Genomic DNA, 27,384 nt, shown 5'->3' with positions numbered 1-27,384 from the left:
TTATTTTTCTTAGGATTTTAATATAGACCTTGCCACTCTCTCTGAAAATGTATTAAGAACTTGAGTTCTGGACACCTTAAGGGTGTTTGAGGGAAGTCAAAATATAAAGGTCATCCACCTGTCTTAGGTCTTGTGCTTGATTATTGATTTCTGAACCATCCTAACTTCTCCTTGGATCCAGAGTCAGTCCTGTGACTGTGTCTTCCTGCACTAATTTTGAGTGGAAAGGGAAAGACACACTGGACTATGATGCAGGAAAGCTTTGTTCCAGTCTCTGAGTAGATGAGTATCCTCATCCCTGAAATGAAAAAGATGAATTCTATAAGGACATTCCAATTCTATGGTTCTATTGAATTAGCTTGTTTAACATTTCCTTGTCCATTAAGATGTTCCATACATCTCTTTATGAGGTACCTTAGAAATATATTTTATCTTTGCAATCTTGGTCCTTTGCATAGAAATGTTATTGCCCAGAGTCAAGTACTCTTTGACTCATAATGTGTTACTTGCAATAATCAAAGCAAAATTTCAGACACCCAACCAGGCCTGGGTAGACAGCAGTTTATAAACTGATGGAGTACACGTCATCTCACCAGTGCCTTAAATATTCCTGATCTCTATATTCTCACTGGATGGCACAATGAAAGCAAGCCCATCGAACAAAAACAGGAAACAACTGGCAAGCGATTTGTCTAGATCGTGCACATTCAGGATAATACGTGCTGTTGTTTACAGAAACTTCTTGGGTGTTTGAAGACAAATCAACAGCCAATTTTTCTCCCCCAAAGCATTTTTCCCCTCTGAGCCTCTGTGACAGCACACAGCAGCTGTTCCACCTGCAGTTTAGAGCCTTCGTTAGCCTTGGCTTATTATAATTGTCATTGGAGGGGGGGGGGGGTTTGCAATGCCAGGAAAGGATTCCAGGGTTCAGTTTGTTCTGCAAGATTCAAACCTAGTTTGAAAGCCTGTTGAAGCTGCAAGTCTACAGCAATCCCCAAAACAGGAATCAACAAATCTTTTATCCACCTGCCAAATCCCATTTAGATATGTGCACAATAGCTCAAATGGGATATGTTTTAAAGTCAGTTCCAACAAGAGTAATTGTTTCCTAATCTCTGAATTTAAATGCTCAATGGTTAATTGCTTCCATGGCCAATCTCATAGTCTTCCTTTCCAAATATTTTTGTATTGCTTTAGATGCTTAAAATGTTTCAAAGTCTAGGATCAAATTTATCGCATCAGCTTAGGTTTAAAAATTCTTGGAAAGTACAGTTTAGGAAAAAATAAAGTAGGTAATATTATTAGCAAGTCATGTATCATTTATGGTGATCATAATAGAATAGTCTAAATTTACTACTTATATTTGAAGAAGTCAAAAGATTTCAGAGGGAGCTTCTATAAGAACTGTTACAAAGATAACTAGATGCACTTTTAAATACTTCTCAGTAAGCTTACCAACAGTGGCTTGCTTCTAACCTAAATAATATATACTCAATGAGAATAAAAAAAAGCATATACTCATTGATCTACTTATTATTTTTTGAAGGGCCTTTCCATCCCTAGATATACGTAAGAGTTGGTTTGCTGAAATATTTTTTGAGTGGGTAAATGCAGGCACAAAGTGATCAATACATTAAAGGTCAAGCTATCTGTGATAATGCTGGAACAAAACTCTGCCCTGCTCCCATTGTAAAACTAGTTTCCATTATACAGTAATATTTTCCAAACTCACCAGTCAAACAGATAGTGTTTGTCAAGCACTCATGTATACATGATACGTTACAAGTTATTACTGAGACAATGAGATGATTCTTACTCATTTGAGCCATAAAACACAGGCACAGATAAACACACAGGAGGGAAGGAATGTGAACTACCCCAAAGAGTCAAATAATAAAGAAATTGCTCCTATTTACTATTTCTGGAATTCAGAGTGATATGAATATACATACATATTTACACTATAGCCTCCATGTTGGCACAGTTTATTACAAGGAGAAAATGTTAGTTTTTCTCATCAGATTTTTTTTCATATTTGCCTTCTGCCCTCACCAATTCCTCTTTCATTATATACTCCATCCCTCACCCACATCTAAAGATATACTGCCCTGAAAGAGTCATTGATTTTTATCAGACCAAGACTCCACATGTCTGATTACTTTGGGAAAAGAATCCCTCTGGGATACGGAGTGTCTCTTTTGCTGTATTTATTTTCCTATAAATTGAGCAGGATCATGTAGTTCATATTCTAAATAGTATTGATTAAGGCAGGTGCACGTGCACTTACTCACATACTCTGTCTCCCATATTTTATACTGATGAAACATAGCCATTCTACTGCAGACTATAAGTAAGCATCACATATTCTCCAGCTGTTTTATACTATCTGTTTGCAATAAAATGACGCATAGAAAAGTTGCAATAGTCCCAAAATGTTGAGTGAATAAGATTTATGCAAGGTGCCTAGAGTCTTACAATACATCTCTATCTTGACATATATGTTTCAATCTTCATCTAAGAACTGGAAAGAAAAAAAGAAAACTAAAACCCCAAGGGACAGAAAAGTCAAAGATTATATATTGCACAAGCTTAAAAATCTTTAAATGCTAAGTTAAGAGAAATGAGAAAGGACCCTAAATTTGAAGAAGATCAATGAAAACAAGAAGAACCTATTAAGTCTCTAGAAATTTACAGGTGATTCTGAATTCTCAAAATGGCAACTAGGAAATTGTACATTTAGAAGACTTAAGAAAGGATCAGAGACTACCAGGTGAAAGAGCTAGGCAATGAAAGAAGAATGTGAAAAATTGTTAATTCCTCCTCCATTTCTCTCTCCTTTGCAGAGCCTCTCACTATTGCAAGCATCCTGTTATATATAGCTAGCTCAATTTTCTTATATCCAAAGGTCAAAGAAGCCTTGCCTGATCTTCTTATCTTTATCATCAATAAATATTTATTATTTAGTAGCTAGTATAGGCATGCCTCTGCACTAGCTACTAACTTAGACCTTGGAAGGTGAGTGCAAAGTATCATGGAATTTAAAGAGGCCTTCTGTGATCCCATCCTGTCTTCTGCTTGATTTGTGTCTATGGAGATCTAGTTACACATGAGATACACATACTTGTGACTTTTCCCCTTACAGATGAAGTACTCTCTATTCTCTATAATTAATGTGAAGGCCTGGACTACTCAAACAACTTAATTTGACTTTTTCCCATGCCTTCAGGTAGCATACATAAGGCTCACTGTACATTATATATTCAAGCTCAAGATAAGCATGAATATGGAAGGCCTAAAGAAAGAGCTCCAAATGAATTTCTTGAGGCTACCTATATTTTTCTACAAATTCAGCTTGGGAATACATGTTTTATTCATTTCCCCCACCATGAATTTTCAAGGCCTGAATAATTAACAAAAAGGATCAAGTGTGAAATTCCCTGCCTGACATTTCATAAATGAGCTAAGAAAAGAATGTATCCTTGTTCTGAGTAACATAAATATCTTCTAAATTTACAAAACGTTCAACCCAGAATGCACTACGTTAATTGAGACTCTGTGAGTTGCCATCATCATAAACCCTATTCAAGCGAAGGTTAAGTAAGATGCTGAACTTCCTGACTCAGGGGACTTGCAAGACCAAGGGTACAGCTACTTCAGCTGCACAAGAAGCTGATGTATCATGCCATTCTGATTCTTCCACAATCTGCTTCTTTCAGCAAAGCTCTTCCACCTAGAGAGAGAAGGGGAATAAAAAAAGACCCCCCCCCCCAAGCCCACACTCACATCTTACCCGTCTAATGACTGTAGCAGAAAGAAACTGTCTTCCTGGGCGAACTCTAGCCCAGTTTGGACCATGTGTTTATCCCTGAACAAATCTCTGTGACTGGGGTGGTTGGAGGAAGCAGGGTGTCCTCGGTCACTGCCATTCCTGTGGTGAGAGGGAGAGAACACAGGGAAGAAGGCTCAGTTCTATTCAACCACAAGCCCCTGAGTCCTCACAGAAGAGATTCAGTCTGTTATCAGAAGAAGCAACAGGGCTGCTGGACATCCTAAAATGATTCTCACCTAGTTCAAAGGAACAAACACCAGCTAGACACTGGTAGAATCAACTAATTGGACCTACAGCTCCTGACTCTTAGTATTCTTTTAAAAACCATTTATTCTATCAACTATCTTTCAGCAAGGCTCAGAAGCCTTTTTACATTTCTTTCATGATTCTGTGTCTGTGCTGATGTAGTTCCACAAGCCCTGGGTAGTAGCCTGGATTTCTGGGGCAGGCATTGCCACCACCTGGTACCCAGTGATAGGAATTTCAGCCAGTCGTCGGACATCTCCATTTGTCTATGAAAATAAAATCATTTGCCCACCCTAGGTCTGGCTGGGCAGAAAAATGTCCTTGAGATGGTAAATTTTATGTTAAGAAAATCTTTAATATGATCAATTATTAAACAAAATGAACCAAATTTATTTGCTGCAGGACTTCTCTTCTAAGCTTTCTCGCTCTCTATGGGATAGATAAAATATTTAGCGTTTCCAAGTTGATCTGACAAACTCACTTTGATGGACTTTCTCTCATGACCCATCTTCCTTAGAAATGCTGTTTCTCTGTAAATACATGTGATATTTTTATTGCCTTTCTTTGAATCCTTCTTTATTCTGTTTCTAAATTGTTCCTTATCTGAAATCATCCTAACCCAGAGAGCTGGCCCAGCTTTTTGATCCCACTTTGGGTTATAATTTCTGGGAGTTGGTATTTGGTGTGTAATCTTTTTACACCTTAACATTTGACCATTGGGGGCATACTTCTACACGGTGGTCTACAAAATCTTGTTCTCACTCTGACACAGTAAAACATGTACTACCCTGATTTACTTGAATTGAGATCTGTATCAAGGCCTGCTTGGTTTTTATTTTAAAAGAATGAAATATCTAAGTTTTTTATATCCTCTCAGTGAATAATAATTTTTTTTAATGTTCTTTTATTAAAGTTCTCTAACATTAAGAAGATTTATAAGTAGAAACTTTTAGGGATGTCAAGGCAATTAACCGTGGTAAATATAAGATACATCATTTTAAAATAATAATATATAAAGAACCAAATAGTAATACTGAAAATTTGAAAATTTACAATTGAAATGTATTCATTTTATTTTATTTTTATTTTTACTTATTTTTGAGAGAGATAAGGAGAGAAGTAGGGGAGTGAGGAAAGGAATAGGGAGAGGGAGAGGGAGAGAGAGAATCCCAAGAAGTCTCCATGCCCAGTGTGGAGCCCTATGAGGGCTTGATTTCATGACCATGAGATCATGACCAGAGCTGAAATCAAGAGTCAGTCCCTTAACCTACTGAGCCATCCAGGGCCTCTGTACTCTCCATTTTAAAGGAGAATTTACTAAAATATTCCTTTGGCTTTGGGATAAACATCTACTTCAAAATTAAACCCATATTTACCTTTGTATGAGATTGCACACCTCAAATATTATAATACAGAGATTAAATTTTGCTGAATTCTTTGCATTTGTTAAATGTATTCTAATTCCCCATTCTACAAAGCAAAGACTTTATTGACTATTGATATAAGGAAAAGCTTTTCAAAGGTGGAAACTTCACTCTTTGACATGGAGTTTCATTTCATGCTTAATGTGTTGTGTAGACAAAGAAAATATTAATAATGTCCCATGATTCGATGATTTTTGAGATAAAAATATTTTCAATTTTAATTCAAGGGATTCAGAAAGAGTGCTTAGACATTGGAGAAGTACTATAAGAAAGGTTTTATGACCACCAAGGGCATTGTCTTTTTAGAGCGTGGGTTACCTGTCAGGTATCAGTCGCTTAGGAAAAGTTGAATGAGGGATGCCTGGGTGGCTCAGTTGAGCATCTGACTTTGGCTCAGGTCATGATCTCACAGTTTGTGAGTTTGAGCCCCACATCAGGCTCCATGCTGTCAGCTCAGAGTGTGCTTGGAATTCTCTCTCTCTGCCCCTCCCCACTTGCATTTCTCTCTCTCTCAAAAATGAATAAACATTTAAAAAAGAGAGAGAGAGAGAGAGAGAGAGAGAGAGAGAGGTAAAAAAAGAAAGGTTGAATGAAGTTATAAATTTTTTATATTTCCACGTTTCAATGAAATTATATGCCATAATATTAGGCCATTCTATAAGACTATCTGACTTTCTTCTATCCTATGTTTTCAATTAAGAAATGAAAAGTTATTATTTTAAGAGAATTTTGTTTCCACACTGATTCCAAAGCATGTAATCACAGTATAATATAGTCCTATTTTCTCTCTTCTCTTCTTCCTATTGTCTTCTAGTTGTATTGTATTATTGACATAGCAGATTTTCGAGTTCTGTTCATAGAAACTTGGTAGGCATCAAAAAGTTCTTGTTGATTACTGTCATCATCATCCATTCATAGCAATGACTAATAGCTGCTAATATTAACCATAGTTGGTACTGTACATATGTTACTTCAAACTCCTTACATCTTTAGAAGTAATATCCCACTCCCACAAATGCGAAAATGGAGGGACTGAGGGTTGGTAGCTATTCCAAGGTCACATAGCTGAAACGTTCTTGCGCTAAGAGGTGAACCCGGATCTGAGACATCACAAACCAAGAGCACCTCCTGAATGTTATCCTGCTAATTCTTCTGGTGTCAGATTGACAGTGGGGCAAGTTTCAACTTTTTCACACACGGTGCTGTGTCATTGAAAACTTGTATCCACCCCTACAGCTTTGAGTAATGATTTCACATAGAGGAGATGCAAAGCAATTTATCATTCTGGTAGATCTAGAGTTTGCTAGTAGCAGATGGTTCTAGGAGGTGGGAATGTGGGTTTAGGAGGCAATTCAAATGAGCCTCAACTTGTCCAATTATATAGCCCTCTGACTTGGAAATGAATAGAGATTTTAAAAAATGATTTTCTCCCTGAATTCTATAACCACCAAGGCCTCTAGTGTTCATTTATGTTGCTTAAACAATTTTTTGTTGAAACTCTGCTTATAATATAGTTGTGACTAAATTATTTTATTCTAAAACAGGGCTCATTTGCTTGATGTCAACAAATGTCCTTTAAAGTTATGAGACACTTTTGTACACTAGACTAGCTTACAAAATTATAATTTACTTTATGGAGTCCTTACTATTTGTCCCCCTTCTAAGCACTTTTCATGTATTGGATCACACAGTCTTTACAACCATCTTATGAGGTAGTTTCTCTTCTCATTTGTGAGAAAACTGAAGAGCAGAGGGAAAATATATTGACTGACTAAACCTGGAAACTAAAAGATTCTGAGAGACTTGAGCAATGATCTGACTTTAACAAGATAAAATTTAACCCGGGAAAATACAACGTCCTGTCTTGGGTCTAAAACAGCTGTGCACGTATAGAATGGGGAAAATACAGATCACAAATACAAAAGATGTAAGCTGTTTTTCAAAAAGAAGGGCTAGACAAGTCAATGGAATATTGAGATAACCAAAAAAAAAAAGAAAAGAAAAACATTGAACTTAGCCTGCATTGATGGAAGTAGGGGCAGGTGTGAGGCCAGCTCTATTCTGTTTCTTGATTATTCCAATCTTAGAGTGGTTCTGTCCTCATACCATTTTTTTTTTAAGTTGTAAACAAACTCAATGTATTCAAAGAAAGCAACTATACTGGCAAGGGTTCTAAAACCAAGTTAAATGAAAAACGGTCAAAGGAGTAGGTAGCAGTGTTTACCATTGAAGAAAAGGAGGGGGAAGCCTCAGGAATAACAGAATAGCTGTGCTCCAATATCTGAGGAACTGACATAAACAGGAGGAATTATATGTGTTTAGTATACTCCCAAGTAGGAAAATTGGCAACAGTGAGCAGAGGAAGCCACACACAGAGAGAGGTCAACTCTTAACCAGCAAGATTTTTCTAATAGCTGGAGCCTTACAAATGTAAAGTGAACTGCCTTTGGAGAGAATAAATTCCATTTTTGGATGCCCATTCAGGAGGGATGTTACAAAGGAGATTCAAGAAATAGACTAGATGTTTGAGGTGCCTTCTAGTCCTGTGCTTTCATTATTCTTGACTCTTCCCTTTTGGATAGAAGACTGCAGGCACCTGGCGGGAGGCTTTGCTGTCTGGCCAGAAAGAGCAGCAGCCTGATCAGGGAATTTGGAGTTACAGGGTTTTGGCAGAAGTAGCAAGACCTGGAGTACAAATCAGAAGGCTGAGTCCTCTTTTCTCACTCGGATGCCTGCCTTTTCTTACAACTTGCCCGTTGTGCTAAAATCATCTTCTATTACATCTTGGCCATAAATATTGTTAAGTTTCTGATCTCACTTTTTAAGGCACCACTCTTAATTGGTTTGTCCAGAAGTTACACTCAAAATGACTTTGAAATTATTTTACTGAGGAAGGTGCAGACATAGCCTGTCAGCTTTCTCCAAGTTTAAAGGCTAGTTCTTACATTAAGCTCCCTGCCTCTAAAGGAAAATTAAGCTAGCTTGGGGCACATATTTATCCAAAACAAAAGGATCCCTGAGGTATGGACTCACGGATTTAACAGGATTTTGTTTCCTTACTATATAGCTAAAAAGGTGTTAATGGATAAATCATTCTTTCTAATGCAGCATAAGATGTGGTCTCTGTCACACTAAATAATCAGATATAAGAAACATTGCATTTATTCTGGGAAAGAAAACTTAATACCTTGATGTCTCAAGGCTTGAGAACACACACAGAATCCAGGCCTGTAATTATAGCATTGTGTTTCAGAATCTGCATAGCCCTGCAAAGAACACAGTCCCTGATGTGAAGGGTAGGAAGTTTTTGCCAGTGTGCTGTCAAAATTTCAAAGTCTCTTTCCACGATACCACAGTCTACCTCCTAAGGAAAAAAAAAAAAAAAATTTAATTAGTTTTCCAACAAGAGTAATGTTTTAGGCTAGATCTTTCCAGATGGGAGGGACATTCCTAGTAGACACACACACACTGGAGACACGAAGACCACCTTTCTGAAAACAGATTGATTCTGTTCATCCCATTGGAAAGAGAGGATGTAGTAAGTTTCACTGAGAAGGAGACCACTCATACATCCTGAATCAGAATGAGCCCCGTTGGGGGCGCCTGGGTGGCTCAGTCGGTTAAGCATCTGACTTTGGCTCAGGTCATGATCTCGCGGTCTGTGAGTTTGAGCCCCGCATCAGGCTTTGTGCCATCAGCTCAGAACCTGGATACTGCTTTGGATTCTGTGTTTCCCTTTCTCTCTGCCCCTCCCTAACTTGCACTCTGTCTCTCTCTTTCAAAAATAAACATTTAAAAAAATTAAAAATTAAATAAAAAATTTAAAAAAAATCAGTCTCTTGCGGGGGGGGGGGGGGGGCGCCTACATGGTTCAGTGGGTTAAGCATTTGACTTCACCTCAGGTCATGATCTCACGGCTTCTGAGTTCAAGCCCCTAGTTGGGCTCTGTGCTGACAGGTCAGAGCCTGTAGCCTGCTTCAGATTCTGTGTCTCCTCTCTCTGCCCCTCCTCTGCTTGCTCTCTGTCTCTCTCTCTCTCAAAAATAATAAACATTAAAAAAAATTTTTTTAAAGAAAATGTTATTCACTTAAAATTGGTAAAATGTCTTCTTAATGGTTTAATGCTTTAAAATAAAAGGAGAAAATTTGTGAAATCATGAGACGCAAGTTGTCTATTTCTCAGGTGACACCACTCTTAAACTAAACACAACTTACTATTAAAAATGCCCTGACCTAATTTCATACAGTCATGTGACCTCACAGTCCTGTATTCCAAAGTCACTGTATTTGGCATTCTCATCTTAGGATCTTGCGTAAATACCCCTTGCTATAATATAATTACATGCTCTGTCCTCAGAGTGGCCTTTATTTTGAAATTCTGCCAGGAACGCCATCATCTGGGTGTTAGAGTTTGATTAAACATAGCCCCAGAGAATGTCTTTCAAAGGATACATTTCACCTGGTTTCCATTTATAAAACACAAAGTAGCATATGCTTTGAAATGACAATAAATCATCTTTAAACTTAGACTTAAAAATAACATATTATTTTGTCTTAAACTCTGATCAGGGAGAAAAATGCTTCCTAGAAGGAATCTTGTGGTTTATCTATGTCATATATCTCTGGGGCACCTGGTAGCACAGTAGTTGGTGGGAGAGGGTCCCAAATGTCTAACTAACATAGACAGCTGGTGCTCATGACTTCCTCAGCTCTGCTGAATCTTCAGACCTTAACAAGACTCATTTCTGCCCAGTTTCTGAGCTGATTAGAGAGTATGATAGTGGCTTCCTGGGGACCAGCTGGTGGAATCTTATTGATCTTACAATATCTGGCATGCTCAACACATTGAGAATCTTTGTCCCAAGAACCACAACCTTTCCTCTGAAGCCCACTTATTTGTCTAATCTACACAGATGGCTTCTGTCTAAATGTCTTGGCATGTGTGGTAGAGCTGGACTGATCGTTTCACACTGCCACACCTTTCCTCTCTCAGGGAACTGGAACTCTGTTCGGATATGCTCCTAGTAGTTGCTAGGACCATCTAGAATTGTGATGCCCCCACCTCATTCCATAAAGCATAATGCTGCTTCGAAACTACTACTATTTTGTCCCAACATTTACAGTGCATGCTTTGTGTACTCACGACAGCCAAGCTCAAACTCAAGTTAACCATACTCCTAACCTATTTGGAGGAGTCCTGGATCCCCTCATTTTGGAGTCCACGTTGCCATGGAGTTAGCTCCTCAACTCTGGTCCCTTGTTTCCTATTCCTTTCCCATTCCCCTGATGTGCTATGAAGACCCCCGTATGCTTTCAGCCCAGGTTTTATACGTTATAGCATGCTGAGAGCCATGTCTGTTCAAGTGAAATGTACATTTCTGCTGCTTACTCTACCTGCGTACCCAGTGAGACTGTAGGCAACTAACAAAGTGTTCAATGAGAGGCTACATGTTCAAACACAGAGGCCAGGAAGATGATTTAAGATGCTGTTTTGGTCCTGAACTTAAGAAACACTGGACGTGGCCACTCCTTTGACACACACTTGAATTTGGGGTGGGTCAGCTAATAAAAGCTCTTAAAAACATTACTCAGATAACATTGCATTGTTCTTCACTATGTAATGCTCCCACAATACTTCAGGGCAAGGTTAAATTACTTTTAAGTTATTTATCATTCTGTACTCGCTGGTTCACTCATCTTTCTTATTATGTAGATTAAATCAAGAGTTGATTTTTATGTGGAAGAAATTCCTAGAAGTAAAGAAGGTGAGGTTATAAATGATATTTTTAGAGAAACTTCTTTCCTCAAGATATTTAAGAATAAAAAAGAATCTTCTGTGTAGAAATATTTTATTAAATTTTATATTTAATAAAATGAGTCAGGAGAGTGAATCATAAGATTTCTGCAAAACCTTTCTAGTATCCTATGAAAAGATGTAGCTACTGTTTACATGCCAGTGATGGGGGATTATGGTTTCATGCAACAATATTCTGACTTAGCCAATTTATGAGCCAGGACCATAAGGGATGCTCCATCACTCTCATATTTACAGATAAATATGCCAGCCTCCGTTGTTTTTTGTTTGTTTGTTTGTTTTTTACTGCAAGACAAGGCTTCTGAACAGTGACAAATATTAAAACCCTTTGGGAGTGGAGGCTCAGTAGTGTGGCTCAGTGAGTCTAATTTGGATTCTATTTCCCTTGATTCTAGGGAATTGGGAAGGTGAGTGTGAAATGACTTTGGTTCCCGACACCAGTTGCATAGATTTATTTCAGTGATTGATTAAAAGATCACATGGTTTTGCTAAGCACTGCAACCCTGTATCAATCTTCAAGAGAACTGAAACTGCCATTGATTCTGCCCTGCTGTCTTAGGAAGGAAATTCTGAAAGACTGCATCCAGCCGTTAATAGGCATAAGCCGAGTTAATAGTTGCTTCAATTGCTGAGCAGTGGTAGGGCATGAAAAGAAGCAGGTCCAACATATTTCACTGTCTTCTTTTTTAATAATTTTTTTTCAACGTTTATTTATTTTTTGAGACAGAGAGAGACAGAGCATGAACGGGGGAGGGGCAGAGAGAGAGGGAGACACAGAATCAGAAACAGGCTCCAGGCTCTGAGCCATCAGCCCAGAGCCTGACGCGGGGCTCGAACTCACGGACCGCGAGATCGTGACCTGGCTGAAGTCGGACGCTTAACCGACTGCGCCACCCAGGCGCCCCTTCACTGTCTTCTTTAAACAAAAAGTCTTCGTCTATTTTATTTGGTCAATTAAATTTAGATGCAGACAATATGAATGATTTTTGCAGCCAAAAATTAAAGGGATGCTTACTTTGGAAACATTTAACGTCGAATAACAAATTTGATATTTCTTTTAGGCTACTATTTGATGCATGGGAGTGTATGTCAATTATTATTTTCTTTGTTATTTTTAATTACAGAAGAAGTGTGTGCCATTGTAAAAAAAAAATCATCATAACAGAGGTTTATAAGGAAAAAAGTGAAAATCTCCACCTGCTCCATAAAAATTCTCAGGGGGGTGGGGTAACAATAAGGGTTTTGGATTTAAAGAAAGTGAGAGAAGTGAAAGACAAATACCATATGATTTCACTCATATGTGGAATGTAAGCAACAAAAGAAATGAATAAAGGATAAAGAGACATATCAAGAAACAGATTCTTAACTGTAGAGAACACACTGATGGTTCTCAGAAGGGAGGTGGGTGGGGGATGGGTGAAATAGATGATGGGGATTAAGTCATGCCATTGTTGTGGGACACTCAGTGGTTCAGTGGGTTAATTATCCGACTTTGGCTGTGGCTCAGGTCATGATCTCACAGCTCCTGTGCTGACAGCTGAGCCCGGAGCCTGCTTTGGGTTTTGTGTCTCTGTCTCTCTCTGTCTCTTCCCTGCTCATGCTCTCTCTCTCTCTCTCAAACAAATAAACATCAGAAAAATTGTTTTAAAAAGGAGCGCACTTGTGATGAACACTGGGTGTTGTATGGAAGTGTTGAGTCACTATATCGTATGCTTGAAACTAATATTACACAATAGGTTAACTATACTGGAATTAAAGTAAAAACCTAATAAATAAAAGAAAATGAGACAAGACAGAGATCCAGGTAAGGGCAGGTACAAATTTCGCTTTACAAATGCAAGCATACAGAAAATGGTATTTTTCTTTTTCTACAACCACTTAGCATGTTTTTTTTTACTTTTTTTAAATCTTTTTTAACGTTTATTTATTATTGAGAGACAGAGAGACACAGAGCATGAGCAGGGGAGGGGTAGACAGAAGGCGAGACACAGAATCTGAAGTAGGCTCCAAGCTGTCAGCACAGAGCCCCACGCGGGGCTCTAACTCACAAACTGTGAGATCATGACCTGAGCCAAAGGCGGTCACCTAAGTAACTGAGCCACCCAGGTGCCCCAACCACTTAGCATGTTGTAGGAGCTCCCATGCTGTTGAATCAGTTCTTCTCCTTGATGAACACCTCACCTCCCTCCTCAGAGTTGGGCACATGGTTGTGACATTACACAGTGCCAAGGTTTCTTGACTCTTGTCCAACAGGATCCTGGGTGGTAGACTCATCGAGGTCCCTCCCTGCAGAGCCTCTGAAGGTTAGGTCACTTCTGGTATTAAGTTTGTGCTGTCCTTGGACTAATAATGATGAGGGAGCGTAGGGCAAACTGAGGGCAAAATACAGGCTGGCACACCACACCCCACCCCACCCCAGGTGGAGTATGTGTGATATTCCTGGGACACTCCTAGCTACCCAAGAACAAAGGAAAGGGGTTTAAGTGCTTGCCATGGTAATGTGGGAAACTAAGGCAAATGAAGAATTAAATTCCCTTACTGCCTATAGCCCAGTGACAAGTCTTTGAGACCAGCAGAGTGAACTCCTTCTAGGAGCTCAGCTGCCTCAAGGATGACACTATGCTGGGGGCAAAAGGGAATCTTAGCTTAACATTATCCCAACTTCGAGGATCCTGTAAATCTACTTCTTTTATCTCATCTGCCCCAAGATATATGTTGGCAATCATACTCCAAGCCTATGGCCCCCGATATGCATCTGAAAGGTCTCATGACTGAGGTTTTATTGAATGGTAACAACTGGCATTTTCCCTAGCAACAGCCAGCCCCTCAAGGTCCTGGAAATCTTGTTTCCAAAATTCCTTGGAGACTTACTCGATCCCTGACTCCCTCCTGACCTGAGGGTATATAATGAATTACCTGTCACAACCCCAGGGCAGCTCTTCCCGCCCATGGGTCCTGTCCCCATGCTTTAACAAAATCACCTTTTTGCACCAAAAACGTCATCAAGAATTGTTTCTTGGCCGTCAGCTCTGGACCCCACGGACCTCCTATCACTCGAAAACTTCATCAATAACAATTGTGAATGTCCCAGGATGTACAAGAATCCTACCATGGTTCCTGCACCACCCTGGAAGTCCTAACTTTGTGAAGCTGACTCAAACCCATCTACCCAGACACACCACACAGCCACCTCTCTGGAGAGGGACCCTCCTTTCAGTTCTTCAAATCCCCCCGAAGGCTGTCACTGCCCTGCCCTACTCTTATGCTGGCTTTGCCCCAGGATGGCTGAAGGATGGGATTAGGAGTCTCCTCCTCACAAACCCCCTTCTATCAACATCTCATTGTTTACCCCCAACTGTCTTCCTCCTTTCTCTTTGATAACGGAAGTGATGAAGGTGGCATCTTCTAACCTTACTGTGCCTTCCTCCAAATCTCTTCTCCATGCCTGCGTCATTTCCATTTTTTCTGGCAGAGTAAACATGTGAAATTCAAACTCAACTTCTTCTTTTTTCCTTTTCTGTCCACTATGTCATCCCTTTTGAGAGGCAAGAAGGAAAGAGAGCAGCTGGTTAGAGGAAGGGTTAAAGCATATAGAAAAATACAATGAAGGGTAAATAACTGATAAATAACAAATATTAATATGTGATGAATTAAATATTATTAAATATTTCAAAATATTTTGAAAAGTATATGCAGCACATTCTGCCACATAAACAGTGGGTTTTCTGTTTCTTTTAATTTTTTGTAAAAAATAAAATCATGTTAAGTATCTGGAGACAATTCTGCAACTTACTATTTCCCTTAAGTAGTATATTATGGGTGCCCTTCAAGTGTAATTCCTACAAATATGTCCCAATTTAAAAGCAGCTGCCTAAAATGATGTACCCATGGCTGAAATCAAGCCAGTACGCAGCAGTGTTCTTGTGCTAATTGTTTATGGCCCATGTCCATTCTGACTAATTCATTCTATGTGGTCAGCACCAGTGTTGTACTAGGATTTAGTTTTGTGTTTCCTCTTCCTACTATCACCTTTGGATGCACCTTATTAACTGTATAGACACTCAGGTTGTTGCTAATTTTTTTGTGACTTAAACGACATTGCAGTGAACATCTTTGCACTTATTTCCACATGCATCATTATAGTATTTCTAGTGCATAGATAGCTAAAAGTGGAATAATTGGGCTGAAATGTATGAACATTTAATATCTTCCAAAGGTTTTTGTTGTTGTTGTTGTTGTTTTGTTTTGTTTTGTTTTGTTTTACCAATTACACACCTACCAAAAGTATAGGTATGTCCTGTTATCTACACCCTTGCTAGTACTGAATATTATAGATGTCTTAAATTTTCATCAACTTTTTGGTAAAGAATATTAGCTAACTATTTTAATTTTTATTACTTGTAGTTCTAGTATGGCAGAGGTTGTGTTTTCAGGACACTTGTACACTTCTTTCTCAAATTTACCTCTCTTCTATTTGACCTTTTGTTACTGATTTATAGATGCTCTTTGTTAGTAGTAATGATTTTTGTTATTTTATATATGTGTTAAATATTTTCTCTCAGCATATCACTTACTTATGTGTCTTGCCCCATATAAAAATTTTATATTTCTGAAAAGTCATACCCATTTATCTTTCCTTTTTAACTGTGTTAGTTAGAAAGCCTTCCATTTTGAAATTATTTTATATTTCATTCTTACGTTTAGATCTTTCATCTTTACAGAATTTCTTTGGACATGATGTAAAGTAGAATGTTAACATGCTTTCCCCAAATTATTCCAATAGCTTTTCTTTTTTTTTCTTTTTTTATTTCAAGTTTTTATTTAAATTTTAATTAGAAATTAACACATATGGTAAAATTGGTTTCAGGTGTAGAATTTAGTGATTCATCACCTACATATGACACCCAGTGTTCGTCACAAGTGCCTCCTTAATACCATCACCCATTTAGCCCATCCCCCCACCCCGCTCCCTTCCAGCAATCCTGTTTCTTCTCTATAGTTAAGAGTCTCTTATGGCCCAATATCTTTTCAAAGATATTCAAATCTTATACTATTTCCACAGTGGATTTGAAATGATAATTAGAATATATTCTTCCAAATGAATCCATTTGCCTATTTAAAAAAAAAATACCAAACTGCTTAAATTACTATAACTATTTCTTATACTCTGATATGTGTTAGGGCAAGTCAGAATTCATTTTTTCCCCAAATATTCTTGGCAATTCTAGAATATTTTCTCTTAGATTTGAACTTTAGAATTAGTTTTTTAGGATTATACTAACGTCATAGAACAACTTTTGGGAGTGTCTATATTTTTTTAATGTTTGAAAGCAGCATAAATAAGTTTTCTGGTGCTTGAAGACTGGGACAAAATTCACCATAAAACCATCGGCATCAAGTGTCTTTGGAGATAGAGGTTACCTATGTTTTATTTATTTACTTTTATGTTCTTTTCATCTTATATATTTAAATGTATCTTAATTTTAAAATTGTTATATGTACAATAAATTTTCTTCTGAATATCATGTTTTTGTGATTAGTAGAGTATCCTCACATATTCCATATATTCAGTTTTGTAATTTCATCTATAACTTAAGATTTATTCAGAAATTAATTCATGCATTTTCCAAATGATTTGATAACCTTTCACTATGCTATCTAGTTATTTTACTTTATTTCCAGACAATGCAGCTTTAATAATATGTACTTTTAGGAAGTTATTGAAACTTCTGTTGACCTTAGCACATGAAGAACTTCTATAAATATCGCAAAGTCATTAGCAAATGATGTGAAATCTCCCTTACTGGTTAATTTCTACTTACTTTGAATATCTTTGAATGTTGCATGTGAGTGTATGTTCCTGTGTGTGTGTGTGTGTGTGTGTGTGTGTGTGTATAACCAGTTCTAGGAGTTTTAGGTTAAAGTCTCCTGAAATTATTATTATTTAATTTCTCCTTGTATTTCTGTCAGTTTGTACTATATTTGTGTTGATCTTTTATTATTCAGTATATGCGAATTCACAGCTGCAAGAAGTATTTGGTGGACTGGATCTTAGTCAATATAAACTATTCCTTTTTATTTACAAATAATTTTTCCTTAAGTTCCATTCCATACAACTTTCATATTTCCATCCTTAATTCATCTGGTGGCATTCGCCTGTTACATTTTTTCTGCCTTTTTCTCTTTTCAATGTTTCTTTGTGTTTTGCCATAGTCTATCTAAACTTCCAAAGTCAGGTTCATATAAAATTCCAAAGAGATTGATATTAATCTACCACAGTTGTTTTTTCAAACTTTTTTTTTTACCAATTTTCTAATGAGTTTTAAAAAACCCTGACATAATATTTATTTAATACCAAATCTAAACTAGCAGTATTTTATTTGTGGCACAAGATGTAGCATAAGATGGAGGAAGGCAGTAAAGTAGGTAAATCAACAGATATGTACAGTAGGACCCTTGATTTTAAGGGGCATATCTCCTTTACAAATAGAAAGAACAAGGAAATGCCAATAGTATGGAACTTACAATTTGTGTGATATTCAAAGAAGGATGATAATGCTTACTAAAATAGTTGGAGCAAACTTCATGCATCTTTTTAGTAGTGTAATAAAGGAATACCATTTTAGTATTTTATAGGAGAATAGCATAAAGAAAAAAAACATTCATTGAATTATCCATTTGATTCAACAAACATTTAACAAGCAACTACTTTTTCCAAGAACTGAAATGGGTGTTGGGAATACAATAGCGTACAAGAATGGCTCCATGAGGGGCACCTGGGTGGCTCAGTTGGTTGAGCAACTGACTTCAGCTCAGGTCACGATCTCACAGTCTGTGAGTTTGAGTCCCTGTGTGGGGCTCTGTGCTGACAGCTCAGGGCCTGGAGCCTGCTTCAGATTCTGTGTCTCCCTCTCTCTCTCTGCACCTCCCCTGCTTGTGCTCTGTCTCTCTCTCACTCTCTGAAAAATAAATAGACATTAAAAAAATTTTTAAGGGCTCCATGAAATGAAGCTTAGTGTTTACCAGGAGATTATATCATCTGAGTAGGTAGAAAATTACTTTCTGTAACCAAGATATGAAGCATGGGATCATCGGCAGCAGGAAAATCAGGTTAAGGGGGCTAGGAAAGGCTTTTCCAAAGTTTAAAAATGAAACTGAGGTCAAAAGAAAGAGTAGGATATAACCATGTAAGTGGGTGGGAGAGAGTTTATTAGGAAGAAGGAACAGTGTGTGCAAAGGCCCTGTAGCAGGGGAAATTTAACTTGCTTTGCCTCTCTTTGAAGCAAGAGAAAGGGGTCACATGGCATGGGAAGCAGTGGGAGGTACACTAGAGCTGGTTGAGGTAGGACTTTTAAGTCAGGTTAAAGATTTTGTTCATTGTCTTCAAAGTGATGGGAAATTGCCTGCCCTCAGAGCCCAGCACTAATGCTGTGTCTTCCAGGGCCAGTGTGAATGTCCTGCAGCACCTGAAGGAGCAGCTCAGGCTGGAGGCCAAGGAGAGGATCAAGGCCGAGGGAGCTTCAACAGTACCACCTGCAGAATGCCTGCAAGGATGCCCACCTGGTAGGTGTTCCAGTTGGAAGCAACCTCTTCCCAGAGCCCAGATCCTGGGCTTTTTTCTAAAGGCTGTAGGAAAGAAGTTCATGGAGGAATTCTTTTAAGTGCAAAGTGATAAATAACTGCCTCCAAGTCTCAAGAAAACACTTTTCTACAACCAAATAGCTTTTAGATATTTCAGACCTTTCCTGTGGCCTGGTCCTATAGCCAAAATTCTATAGAAATTGATGAGTTTCTACTGAGATAAGGAAACTGGGTGAAGGAGTAGACTTTAAATAACAATGGCCTGATTCTTTTGGTACAGTGCTTTTATACTTAAGACAAACAAAAATGTTACCACCAAGTACACCCTTTCATAAGCAAATTATTAGTGTTTCTATACCTGGAATATTATGTTTATTTTATTAACTGGATATTTACATACTGGGAAGGAAAATGTTTTTTTTTTTTAAACTGAATATTTGTAACTTGTTGTTCCTAAGATTTTTATACCATAACACAATTTGTTATTTTCTTTTTCTCATGAATTTACAGTTTCTATACGAGGACAAACGTGAAACTGGGGGAATAATAGGTTATTAACCAAACGATGTCTTGACTTTTCTAAGTGAGAAGATTGTTTTATTTGTGGCATGAAACACGAGAGCTGTTTCTTAGCAAACTTGTTTGGATAGATTCACATTGTGTTGTGTAATAGATTGCCCCATCCTATGTAAGAAGCAGATTTTTTCCTTATCTTCTCAACCTCCTCTACTTTATAGCTGTGGTTGTATGTAAAAAAACAAAACAACAACTACGTTATTTCATGTCTTTAAAAAATGTTAAAAATTTTTTTAATGTTTATTTATTTTTGAGAGAGAGTGAGAAAGAGAGAGAGAGAGGGAGGGAGGGAGGGAGATGCGAATGGGGGAGGGGCAGAAAGAGAGGGAGACACAGAATCTGAAGCAGACTCCAGGCTCTGAGCTGTCAGTACGGAGCCCAACGCGGGGCTCGAACTCATGGACTGCGAGATCATGACCTGAGCCTGTCACACACTTAACCAACTGAACCCCTCAAGTGCCCCTTTAAAAAATGTTTAAATGTGATCTTCAGAACATTGCAAATGATTAAAAACAAAATAATGTGAAATAAAAATAAAAAATAAAGTGATGGGAAACCACTGCCAAAATGTTTAAATAGAGTAAGGATTTGAGTTTACCATGCAGTGGATTGGTTTGATCAGTGTTAGCAGTTTAGGAATATCTCTCTAGCTGGAAGGAAGACTCTCCCTCTGCGAAGAATGGATTGGATGCATTGAGAGAAGCCATGGGGAAAGGAGGTTAGTGCAGGGGTGCAAGTGAGATTTGATAGGTTTGTCTAGAATGGTAGCCATTGAAATGGAAAGAACTATTTGTAGTTGAACAATATTTAGGAGACAGAATCAATAGTGCTTTAAGATGGATTAGACATATGATGAGGAAAGAAATGGATGTGTCAAGGAATGACTCCAGGGTTTCTGTCTCCTCAACGGGGTGTAGAACAGGGGGAAATCATAAACTTTGCCCTGGTCATGATCACAGTCATTGAGAATGGGTGTACATGCGTGCAAGTAATGACAGTGATACCATTGTGGCAAACAGCTGAAAATGCATCAGGGAGCTGGTGCAATACAAATGAAAATTAAATCAGTTAGGAGGCAGAAAAAGGGTAACTAAAATTCAGGCAGTGATATTTAAAGTCATACACAACTAGTTTTTGCATGACCCCTTGGTGATTTTAAAAAAACACATAATTACCATTCAGAGTCTTGGCTTTGTCATTTTAACAGTGTAAAATCGTATGCACTCACAGGGTTCTTGTGAGAGTTAAATGGGATAATGTGGTTGAAGTGTCTAGTTCAATAAGCGCTTAATAACTTTTTTTATTTTTTAAGAGTGAAGGGAGAGAGAATGTCCCATTGTCAGCCTGAGCTGCAACCTTGTTATATTGCTCATCATAGTCGCTGTTTCAGATGTTTGGGAAAATATAGAAGGAGATGAGATGATTTGTCTCCAAAGACCTTCATTAGTGAAGTCTGTTCTCTGAGCACTAGTCCAGCAGGCAAGCAGGCATTTTCCTCACATACTCTATAGTAGCATAAATTTTAGACTGCGATTAAAAAATTATTGACCTGCTTTATGAAAGTTGTCCAAATTGTCTCTTCACAAAACACAGGTGAATGTCCATTCAGTGTGACAACCAAATGTATGTCGCTCAGGAGGCATGAAAATTCCCAGGCTGTAGCCATTTGTTTACACCTAGGAAAGAGCCAGCTACTTGGCTATCCTGTGTCAAAATACCCAAGAAAGCAAGCCCTAACCCGAAGTAGGGCAGTAAGACCAGAACATGTAAACTCTATAAAGTGACCATTCTGGGTTCTGACTTCCCATAGAAAATTAGGAGGTCTGACAACACCGGATCTGCCCTCAGCTCTCTGGTTCACACAGTTCCTACTACTTTCTATTTGGTACCTTACACCTGGTCCTTTGTATTCACTTATATTAGTTTCCTGGACCCTGCATTCATCCAAGTGCATAACCCAGACATTTCTTTCACTGACATTAGTTGTTAAGCTGTCAGGAGCGAAACCACCTGGGTTCAAATCCTGGCTCTGATACTTATTATCTAACCACGGAGAGTTATGTAACCTCCCTAACCTTTAGATTTTTTTAATCTGTAAAATAGGAATATTAATATTTCATTTAAAAGTTGTCATGCAGATTAAAAACATAACATATATAAAGCCCATAGGACAGTACCTAGCAACAGATCAGTGTTCACGGCAAGGTACGAAGGAAGTGGGTAGATACTTCTCTTAGGTGTTCTTCTGAAAGGGTTTAGTACATACAAATAAATATCTTCAGGGGTCTGACTATTCTCAGAAAGCCACTCCAAGTAATCACCACACATTCCCTTGAGATTTCCTTAACCAGTGTTTATGAATTACGCAGCCACACAGTATCAACACAAAACTTGAGCATTTCTAACCTGTGTTTTCTGTTTTTTTCTCCAGAGGATGGCTCAAATCTAGACTCTGGAAAAGCCTAGATAGGGCCCACTCTAGGACTCCAGAGAAGAGGCCAGCACTTTAATGCAATTTCAGTACTTTTAAGAAGATGTTGGTACTTGCCAGCCACCGTCCTATCTCGTTCATTTCATTTAAAGTGTTTTACTCCTATAGTTATGTTCCTTGAGTTAAAACTTTGTCCCTTGCTTGTTAATCCTTCTAAGTTATCATAATATAAATGAGTTAATTGGAATTTTAGAGGTTAAGGAAGAACTACATGTAAGAAGAAAATTCGAGCATCATATAAAACAAAGAAAAGAAACAGAAAAATTTTTCTTCACCCAACCCTTCATTCCTCTCCCCAATATAACCATATTGTCAGCTTTAGGTTATATTCTTCCAAAGAGGAAAAATAAAATAGGTTTACTCAAACATACATGTGTATGTATTTTTTAATTATAAATGGAATCATACTAAACATGTTTTGCTATAAAACTTTACATGTAAATATATACATATTAATATTTGAATGGCTGCAGTGTATTCCATTGCATGGGATATTACGCACACATAAATCTTTGTAACAAATCCTCTATTGCTGGGCATTACAAATAATGTTACAATGTGAACACACACACATATTTGTGTATCTTGGCATACTTTTCTTTCAAGACATGTTGAAGACCTAAGCTAAGCCAATAGCAGCTGAGATGGCAAAATGGAAGTATAGGACATTGACCATATGGGGAAATAAGAAAGTCTGGAGCAATTTCCAGATTTCTTTTTTGGACAAATGGGTATGTAGGATGATATTCACAGAACTAAGGAATACCACAGAGTAGAAAGTGGTTTTGGGGAAAGTGGGGTTTGGGGAAATGATGGCTTAAGTTTTTCACAGGTTAAGTTTCAGTTGTCCATGGAGCATCCAACCCAAGCCTTCTTGTAAGTACTTCGATATAATTGCCTGAAATTCAAGAAACAAGTCTTGGCTGCCAAGTTTGTTCTGCAGCAGACTGTGAAAAAGGACAGTGTCGGAAATTAGCAGCCTGGTCAAGGAATCACTTAAAGTAGGATTCTGGATGAGTTAGAAAGAAAGAATACAGTTCCATTATGGCTTGAATGATAATACTTACAAGAGAAAAGGAGACTATATCCACCTCAAAATGACTTACTGCTGTGTAATAGCGATGTATTTCACTTATTAAGGCTAAAATAAACACATTCATATGCTATATATGTTTTTTTGTCTGATCCACAGCACAGTTGGAGGGGAACTCTGCCGAAAAGAACAGCAAGGGCTGAAATTGCAAACCTAAAGTTATAAAATCCTCACAAAAACTTGTCAGCCAGAGATGGAAACAGTGTCTGTTATAGAAGCTTTACCAGAGATGTTGGCCTTCAGGAAATTGTCTCTCAGGTGCTCTCCAACTCTAAGTCTGATTCTGACTAATATAAAGAAGAATTCAAGTGTTTGTTTAGTCGGGAGGCAAGGGCTTATTCCAAAACCAGCCCTGAAGGCAAAGGAATCCGCCACTTAGTCTCAGGAACCCTCCATCCAGCTGGCTTCACCGGTTTGTCAATCAAAAACAAGTCACGTGTTTCTGCACCTACCCAGTCACCTGGGGCCAGAACTCTAATTGGAATAAGAAGGGAAAGCAGCATTCTAACACTGCCTGGGGACATTCTTTCCCATTTCTTGCACAGCAGACTTATAATGTAGAAAATGAAATTTTCTCCCAAGCTTGGTTTTAGCTCAGAACAAAAACACACAGTACACTTGAATTACAGTAAAATGCTGGTGTGGTAGAACACATCAGAACGCATGGTTTGGATCTGACACTTAACTCTCACCTTCTCTTTCTATACTAGTTAACAGTTGGGAAGATTTCTCTTACTAAAAAGGGACAGAGGCAGTTGAATACACCTTAGTAGTCTCCAACCCAGTGTCATGCACTTGAGGACAGCAGTTCTTTAAGTATTATTCGATAATGATAATAGGGATGAAAGGCACAATAAAGCTGAAGAAGAAAAGGGTTCTATACATTTATAAATTTGAACAGATAATTGAACTCAGTGGGTCTTTGTGACAATAGTGTCATGTATGGGTTGGTTGAGAGGGGTTACTGAGGCCAAGCCATTGCTAACTCAAGTATAAGGTAAGAAAATAATCTTATCTGTTTAGATGAAAATGTGAAAGGAGAAGGAAGGAACACTGCATTTGTTAATTAATGCTGATAATTTTAGGTCAAACCATATTTTCTCTGGTTATAGATTATTTTTACAGTTTCAATTAAATTATTGGTAGAGTAATATTAATCACACAATACTTGTTTTAGTAGAATAAGGCTGAAAATACACAGCAATTGAGAAGAAAGTGCATCACATCACATCTCTGTATTCAGAGGTTTTTGATAAATATTGAAGTATGAAATTGAATTGTATGCAATAAACACTTTATACTTATTATTGAAATCTATAGAAAATCTTCTCCATGAGACACCTGTCAGGTCTTAATTAAAATCTTATATCATGTTTCCTGTAGCCCTTACTTGAAATATGCTATAGAAAACTCAAGGTCCTGTGGAAAGAAATCATAAGTGAAGACCATATTCATACAAGTTTCCAGTGGATGTCCATCAAAGCTGTTCCTAGTCAATTGTGACTGGCTACTATTACACAAGAGAGACATTTCAGTGGCCTGTATGATACTATATTACAAGGTCAGCTTCACTCTAATAGAAAATGCTTTGGAAGACTGAACTGATATGAGTTCATCAAAATATAATAGACATCTGCAATCAAATTCTATCCAGGGAATATTCCCCCACAATTTAAATTGTGGGGGAAAAAAATTTAACCTAGGGATAGAGGACTCAATTATCTGTGGGAATCAGAACTCATCACCTAATATATCATCTAAAGGACCATCAGAGATCTTAAAGAAGCAACCAGAGTGACAAAATCAGTGTCTGAGTTCATGATTTCTCTGAGTCTTTCAGTAGTCAATTTTAGCATGGATCATTTGGGTCCCATCATTTTTTAAATTTAAACTGACAGATATTTATAACAAAAAAGTAAGAAGAATCTTTAAACCTGCTGTTCTGCTTTCTTAATGTATATGAGTTATGAGGAAAAAAACAAAAGAGAGACTTTAGTAGAAAGTGGGAAAGAGATTTCGCATTGCCAACGTGTTAAGTCAGAATAGATTGCAAGGAATTTCTAACAATTATTACCTAAAAGATTCACTCTAATTTTTGATAGAATAAGCCTTATTATGCAAAATGTCCTTATAATAGTCAAACTCTATCCAAAAAAGTTGAAACCCTCTAGGTCTTCCCTCCAGAAAGATTTAGTGTAAAAAAACTGTTTCACAGATGATTCAATCATTGAGGAACAAACAGAAGAGTAAGGTAACAGAAAGAAGCCATTTCTACCTCAAGGGTAGGAGGGACGATGGCAGGTAATGTTGTCTCTCTGGAGGGAGCCAGAGCCATGGCAGAAACATCTCGGTCAGAACTGGCACCTCAGAGTGAGGGAACAAGTTACAGTGAAGCAGTCACTGCTAGAGACACCACAGATGCAGAAGTAAAGGGGCAGAACCAGTCAGACTTCTCTCTTCCGTCTTCTGTCCTTTAATCTTTGGCCAGTGCCTGTCTGTATAAGTCCCCTTGGGCGGCCATAACAAATCATCATAGACTGGGTGGCTTACAAAGCAGCCAGTTTTCTCACAGTTCTGGAGTCCAGAAGTCCAAGATCAGTATTCCTGGTGAGTTACTGGTAGATGGCTGGTAGATGACCACTTTCTTGCTCTGTCCTCACATGGCCTTTCCTCTAGGCATGAAGAATGAGAGAGAAAGAGAGGGAGAGAGGGAGAAAAAAACAAGAAAGAGCTCTCCAGTGCCTCCTGCTTATAAAAGACACTAATCCTATCACATCAAGGCCCCACCCTTATGACCTCACTTAACCTTGATTATCTCCTTTGAGGGTCTATCTCCAACCCTAGCTACGTTTGGGTCAGGGCTTCAGTTATAAATTTTGAGGAGACACAAACATTCAGTCCATAACACTGCCTTTGACTGAAACACCAATGGGCATGGGACACTGGGGAATGTCCTGAGATACAGAAAAGGTGGATAAGGGGGAATATATCTGAGGGTATTAACCAGTACAATATCCTGAGTATTATATTATTTTACTTTAATTTTTGATTGAACCTAGAGACAAACAAATAATAGAATTGAACAGACTTAAATATAACTTGGTGAAATATGTATTCTTTAATTATTATAATGGCAGATTACTATATGCCATTTAATTTAATGGCATTTAATAGTTGTGATCAAATTCTTGGCTATGGAAAATGGCTAATTTATCATCAAAAATACTTCCCTCTAAACCTGAAGGTTTATGATCACTGAAGCATTACAGAAATTTTATTTCTAGGTAACAAAAATTTGCCTGCTGAAAAAAAAAACTGTTATAAGAATAAAATGAAAATAGAATGATATTCTATAAACTAGAAAACACATAAAAATAGGTTGGCTTCAAGATTTTCTTATTAATCCCTCATCCCACTCACTCATATAGTTGCACATGCTGTTGACAAATATAAAACACTAAAATTCCTCACTTAAATAGCACCAAAAAAACCAAAAAAGCCTACTATCATTTACAAAAGGGGTCTTTTATCCTAATCAGTATCCTAAATCTGAGAAGTCACACACAATCCAAGCATGAATGCACAAGACTCATTTCCAGTGAATATACTGGTTTTGCAAACCTTCATTGGAGAAACTATAATTGCTCTGTCGATCAATCAAGACACTTTTAGGTAAAACTCAACAGATACTGTTTTAGGTAACAAAGGAGGAATGCAAATGGCTCATCAAAATTAATAATAGTCAGTTCATATAAGGAGCACAATGGCCTTTAAGTGTGGTTTCCTAGAATACAGCGCCTTCCCATTTAACTTTGATCTCAGTGAATAATCCAAGACCTGGCAGTATATGTCAATAGTCTTTAAAAGTTCATATATTTTGATCTGTAATTTCATTTCTGGGAATTTAAGGAAATAAAAAGTCTGGAAAAGATTTACACATAAAGGCGCTCATTAAGTCATTATTTATAATATTGCAAATTAGAAATAATCTAACATTTTGGGCAGTATAAGAATGCTTAAAGAAGCCATGCTAGAGATATAATGGACTGCTATATAACCAAAACAAAACAAAACAAAACAAAACAAAACTATGAATATAAAGAGAACTTATAACATGAAACAAATAATAAAGGGTACTATTAGAGTAATGTTATATGAAAATCTGGGGGGAAATGAAGCTAATGTTAATAGGGGTTGTTTTTGAGTTTTAGGATGATGAATGTCATTTTTCCCCCTTTGTACTTCTCTCTGTAATGCTTATTTTCCACACTGACCATCTAATACTTCAGGGCAAAAAAAAAAAAAAAAAAGAAAAAAAACTCTCTGAAAA

General features: G+C 37.7%; 1 long non-coding RNA gene across 1 annotated transcript; it reads right to left on the bottom strand.

Annotated features, from left to right (window-relative positions):
• LOC123379151 lies at positions 1-27,384 on the bottom strand. Its single transcript, XR_006583207.1, has 5 exons — positions 25,330-27,384; positions 14,724-14,848; positions 8,687-8,863; positions 3,791-3,928; positions 1-298 (listed from the first exon to the last, which is right to left on the bottom strand). It is a non-coding gene; the product is annotated as an uncharacterized LOC123379151 (long non-coding RNA).

This window comes from Felis catus, chromosome C1 (assembly GCF_018350175.1).
Source record: "Felis catus isolate Fca126 chromosome C1, F.catus_Fca126_mat1.0, whole genome shotgun sequence".
Classification (NCBI taxonomy): domain Eukaryota; kingdom Metazoa; phylum Chordata; class Mammalia; order Carnivora; family Felidae; genus Felis; species Felis catus.
Note: the sequence above shows the minus strand (reverse complement) of the source record. Positions and strands in the feature narration are given on the sequence as shown.